At 44.8% G+C, this 6,000-nt stretch overlaps 1 protein-coding gene across 3 annotated transcripts in view; it reads right to left on the minus strand.

Annotated features, from left to right (window-relative positions):
- The window catches only part of PRRG1 (proline rich and Gla domain 1), a 30,986-nt gene extending 25,254 nt beyond the window's left edge, over positions 1-5,732 (minus strand). The window contains exon 1 of one of the 3 annotated variants that reach the window (XM_042035455.1): positions 5,638-5,732. The gene's annotated coding sequence lies outside the window, so the exon portion shown is untranslated. The other 2 variants (XM_042035448.1, XM_042035456.1) reach the window with 2 other exon arrangements.
- Positions 5,733-6,000: the final 268 nt, after the last annotated feature.

A 6,000-nucleotide genomic window follows, 5' to 3' on the forward strand; every position in this document is an offset into this window, starting at 1 on the left:
CAACACCCATTCTGCCTGAGTAGGAAGCACAAATTGCACATAACAAAAACAATTCAGAGTACGTTCACATTGACGTTCCTAAAACTCACATGCCAAATTAATGTGTCAAATTTGTGTGTGCAATTATATGTATTTGAAGATGTAATTTATCTTAGTTGTATCAAAAGCATACACAGAATTAAAATGAAGTTAGCTGTTGAAAACTTCATTCATAACTGACAGATCCTCTACAGAATCTAACATGTCTAACATTTTGTTCTTGGAAGATTTAAAAGGGTATTCCCCTATTACCCCACAAAGCTGAACACCTACTCCACCACACAGAAAATGTGGAGGAGTCTTCTAATGCAAAAAATACACCACTGATATTTTTTAGGTCTGGTAATTCATTCACATATGTTATATGCTGCAGAAGTCATTGGAGACATGCTGTCCATCAGCAGGTGCATCTCCACCTTTGGTATTTCTGATGTAGATCACTTGACCCACACAAAAAGTTTTGTAGAACCATAGAGCAGCCCAGGCTGGAAGGAATGTCAAAAGATTGTCTGGTCCAACTTTTTGTGGGAAAGGAAGCCCTGATGAGTTTATCCAACACCCTGCCCAATTGCAAAAAAACCCCTCTAGTTATGGGGACTCCACCATGTTCTTGGGGAGGGTGTTCCAGTGAATGATTGATCACATTGTAAAAAATTTCTTTCTTCTATTGAGATGAAAACTTTGATCAAACCTTTGCCAAAAGTTCCTAACAAACAGCCATAGTGAAAGTGCTTTGATACTTCAATTTTTGAGAACTGCAGATCTGATGAGCTTGTAGTTGGGCACTTCTTTACAGTTCACCCTAAGCGGCCTTTTCATAAAAGATGAGTTTGTTCACCTTCTCACTTTCTCGCTTGTTTCAAAATAAAACAGATCAGCTCCCTGATGCAGTTGGCTGCAGAACACCAGGGAAGCAGTCAAAATGCAAAACCCAGCAAGGATGGAGTGGAAAAGGAAGAACTCGTGTTTTCAGGCAGTGACAGAAGCTTAGACCAATTAAGCCGCTTACGCAGCCGCACACTCAATAGGCCAAGCCTTTATTTTGCTGCTGCCCACAGCTCTGACAACCAACAGCAGCAAACAGAAAATAGCACAGTGAGTCCATTCCATTCCTGATACTCAGCAGTATTGAAATAAAATATCACAGACTGAGCTCATTGCAGCTGCCATGGGAGAAATCTATACAAAAGCCAGCAGGAGATTTAACTAATTCTGACAATGAAACCTCATTTAACCCTTCCCCACTCCCCATAGCCATGAGAATAGAGACTAGGGACAGAACGACAAACAGAAAGTTGTTTCTCCTCCCAGGTTTATTTAATAAATAGTTTGAAGAGTTACAGTCTGCAAATAAAAGCTGAAGAATGGACACAAGGTCAGTAAACAGCTCACTGATAAATCCAGAGATACAGCCAGGTGCAAAAGTTCACCTGTCTGATGAAGCCACTATTTATGAATTTTCCGGCTAGGATTTCATAAACTGCCTTCACACCGGTGACCTAACAAATTCTCGCTTTTTGAGTCATTCTTCAATGCCAAGTAGGAAACATTTAAAAATGCAGCTACTTACAATAAATATTACAGTTTAGACAGTTAAGCAGTTAATTTAGCGATTGGGATTTTAATGAAGAATTGCTGTAAAGTGAATCTTGAAACCAGTCCATCCATTGTTATACTACAGGAAAACAAAGAGCTCAGCAACACAGGAATATCCAGAATTACCACAATTCTTGGTGTAAACAAACAAACAAAAAAATCTCACCCACCCTAGAGTTCTGGCAAATACAGATTTTCTGCAGTTTCAAGTGATACAATGAATACTTGACTACGACAAATTACTCCCATCCTACACTTCACATGGTGTCTGGATTTTAGCTTGAATGTCACTTAATCTGACCACTCTTGGAGTAATCATATTGGTACAGACTAACCACTAAAATGAAAAACTGGAAGTATGTCAAGTATTTTCAAACATGATATGCTACCTTTCAAAAGTAATTTCAGAAGCACATGAGAAGGCTGATTCAAATACTTTAAATGAAACACTACACTGAGCAGGTAAAATGCACAATGAAATATGTAAAATGCACAATGAAATGTGTAAAATGCAAGGGATCTCAAAGATCTTTCAAGATGCAATTGCAGGATAGTCTCTCTCTCCCTCATGTAAAGACATCTATGCTCAAAAAAATAATCTGTTTACACAAAGCAGCATTCCTGGTTTGAAAATGGGCAACACTTCTTGAGCTACTACATTATCCAGGAGTCTCAGCCCCGGATGCTAACTCCAATACATTGGGCCGTGCAAATGTATTTCTTGCCTGATTTTATAAATGTAGTTCTGAACAGACGCCTTTTATTTAAAGTTATTTTACATAATGATTGTACATTATTAAAAGTAAGCAACAGCCTGAAATAGGCACAAAAGAGCTCTCAACAGATGAGTTTTCTTTGCAAGCCAAAATCCATGGTGTGATTTTAGGTGGCTGGCATGCAATTTCTTTAACTTTCAGTATGAATACAGGCTTTGCTTTTGAAATGTAGCTATTCTAATAATAGTATTCAGCAATCTTGATTAAAACACATATTACTTGATAATCAGCACCATCAAAATTGTTAGCAAGAGAAGAATGGGTTAAGTGTATTTCAGACCTCACAAACGTGTATCAAATTTTACTTAACAAGAATCAGTAAGACAAGCAAAGGCAAACAAGGAAAAGGCTGGGTATCGTCAGATTAGATTTTACAAGATCAAATAGTTACCAACATCTGAACTCAGCTGGCAGGAGAACAGACGAGCCATTAGGTCATTCAGGCCACTCCTTTGCCAGCTCTGTAGGGTTCTCTACTGCACACTGCAAGTGCTTTTGTTTATAAAGTGGAAGGGGAGAGGAAGCAATGGTGGGGAGAAGAAAATGGATTGTCTTTGGAGGCTGAAGCAAAACAACCATTAAAGAAACACCAGCCAGACCAGAAAGCATCCTGGAAACACAGCTGACGGGAATTCATGAAAGAGCAAGATGAAAACCAGCAACAAAGTTCAGGATTGAGTTGAGAAACTGAAAGCAAAAGCTTTTAACAGGATGGTGCAAAAAAAAAAAAAAATTAGAATTGTTGCCTATAGGAATCTGGTGTTATTTGGTGAGTAAATGGGAAGAAATTTATTGGAATAATAGCAGAGGGGCAAAATGGGTTAGTTTTTTCCCAGTACTCAAACTTGGGGTAAGTGGTACCAACCACATCGCTTGTTCCCTGCCTGTCCAGCTGTTTCTAAGAGCCAGGTAAGAAATCAAAAGTAAGCCAGGTAAGTTGTTTTTCAACCTGATTGATCCTGTGATCTGCCTCACCAGAAGAATACAGAAAAGGTTACACTATCACAAGTGAGGGAGGTCACAGAGGCAGGCAGAACAAAATGATGGACAAGAGGATCACAGGAAATGGGAGGTTTTAAATGTTTAAAATGGCAGAGCAAACAAAAATGGTTCACACTGCTGTAGTCTAAAGTTAGCACTGTCCTGAAGTATATGTTATGCTGCTTTTGCCAGATAATTTATTCATGACTCTAGATAAATTATCTAAAAATGCTGTTCCAATGTGGACACCAACTACATACATTTTATTTTAGGGATGCCTCTCCCAAAATCTGAGTGCTTGATTTGCAAAAGCATAACAGGCTTAGAACAGACATTCAATTTATTTGCACCTGTACACTTAACATAAATGAGGACACTGAACTCTGAATACCCTGAAAAAAATCAGATCCTGCCTGGACCAGATCTGATCTCCACAGTTTTATCTTAACATCCGTCATGTGGAATGGAAGGATGATTCCCTTGATCATCCAAATTTCTGGATGAACTTGCTTGAGAAAAGGATAATCCATGTTTCACCCGGGGATTTTCTGATATTTGCTAGTTCCAAGAAAAGAGAGATAGTTGGAATCCCAGGTTCTAGCCTAATCTGTTCTAGAAAATAAAGTTTTCTAGTCTAAAAGAAGTTGAAGTGACATGGTTGAAACTAAACACATAAGTAAAAGTCTCTTGTTCTATTCAGTACTCTCACACAGAAGTTCCCTGTCCTCTCTTCTCTGGCTTCTAATCTCACTCCCCTGGTTCAGCAAGAACTACTCTTGCAATCTCACTCACCTTTACTAGGTAAATCTCCTCAGACTGCTCATCACCTCTTGCACTTGTAAACCTCCCCCACAATTGCTTTATCAATGGCACTCCCTCTGTTCAACACAAGGGCCAGGACGTTCAACCTCCCAGTTGCACAATCCCTTTGCACAGGTGTGTGTATGTGTCTGTGTATAATACACACGTGTACATTAAAAACAGGGCTTCTACACGCATACCTATTCATTTACGTACAACTAAAAAAAACCTCTTTTGCTCCCAACCACACGTTTCCTTGAGCCAGTATAAGCATCCTTATGGGGAACAGACGTGATTACTAACTAGGTTAATCAGAAAAAGTGTTTAAAAGGTCAGTGTGAATCTGTGGGTAATGCTCCGTGCCACTCTGCCTCACTGCTGTATCAACAATGGTGCCAGCAGGGGGAGAAGACGGTACAGAAGGTGGTAATGAGGAGAGAAAGCACAACTAGGGGTATTTTTCAGTAACATTGAATAGTAGTAATAAATTTAAGGTCTTGATTTTAGTCTGGAACACCAACATCTGCACAACTGTCCCTCTTCTCTTTCCAGACTTTTCTATGAAAACTTGAAATGCTTTCAACTGTTCTCATGTGCTTATAGCTTCCCTTTACTCACTGGCTTCATTCCTCTCTGTTTTGTTCCCAACGAGCCCAATCACTGCCTGCTCTCTCACTCCTCAACCAATGCAACATTCAATCCCAGCTTCAACTGTGGTAACACTGAGGCTCCCTCTGCCCCTCCTGTTTCCTGTGGATGAACTGCTCCCTTGCCAGCGCCAGGCCTAGCAGAGGTCCCCCAGAGCCCCCGAGGGTCGGGCTCATTCCCAAAGACACCTTCCCACCCCAGCATCCACAGCCTCAGCCTGTCCAGGCCACCACAGCTCCAGCACAGACGAGGCCTTTGGGTGACCCTGCGGACAGTGGAAAAAGTTTTAACAGGAATACGAGAGCTTCGAATGGCTGCGGCTGTGCTCTGCGGGTTTGTTTTGGGGGATGGTGTTTTTTAAAACTTCAGAGAAAAATGTGCCAGCTGCCTAATTTGGAGAGAGTCGCTAACCTCTTCCAAAAGAGAAATTCCGCAGGATTCTTCCTTTGTTCAATACACTCCACACATTTTCTCCCCCAGCTTAACTGGAAATGGCACAACCCCCTGGAGGAAAGTTTACCGGGCGGCTGCCGGCCGCCGGAGCGCGGCGAGGAGCGGAGGGCGGTGGGGCGCGTTCCCCTCTCCCTCCCCTCAGGGGTCCCCGCGCCGGGCAGCTCCTTCCCGCCGGCGGCCCCCGCCCGCACCCTGCTCTGCCCGCACTCACCGCCCCAGCCCGCACTTCACCCCGCGCTGCCCGCACCCCGCGCTGCCCGCACTCACCGCCCCTGCTCGCACTCACCGCCGCCCCTGCCCGCACCCCGCGCTGCCCGCACTCACCGCCCCAGCCCGCACTCACCGCCGCCGCTCGGCTGCGGAGCAGGGCCGGCGGTGCCCGAGCGCAGCCGCCCCGCGCTGCCCCAACGCCCGCTGCGCGCCAGGCGAAGCGGGTGGCGCCTCCGCGCATGCGCCCGGCAGCCCGAGGGAGGCTGTGAGGCGGGGAGAGGCTGAGGGTGACCCGCCGCGCTGGCCCGTGTCCCGCCGCGTCCGCCCGTGCTCCGCTGCCCATTGCCCCGGTGCCCCTGTTCAGAGCCGGCCCGGGGGTCAGCGGCCCCGCAGGGCGGCCGTCGGCGCCCTCCCCGGGGCAGGGTGATCCTTTCAGCCGCCCCTCCATCGGGAGCTCTCTGCGGTCGCAGCCCGGGGCTCAGCACTCCCCGGTGGT

The sequence above is a fragment of the Corvus kubaryi genome, unplaced genomic scaffold (assembly GCF_017639235.1).
Source record: "Corvus kubaryi isolate FWS band 111438036 unplaced genomic scaffold, C.kubaryi_AGA036_p1.0 133, whole genome shotgun sequence".
Taxonomy (NCBI): Eukaryota; Metazoa; Chordata; class Aves; order Passeriformes; family Corvidae; genus Corvus; species Corvus kubaryi.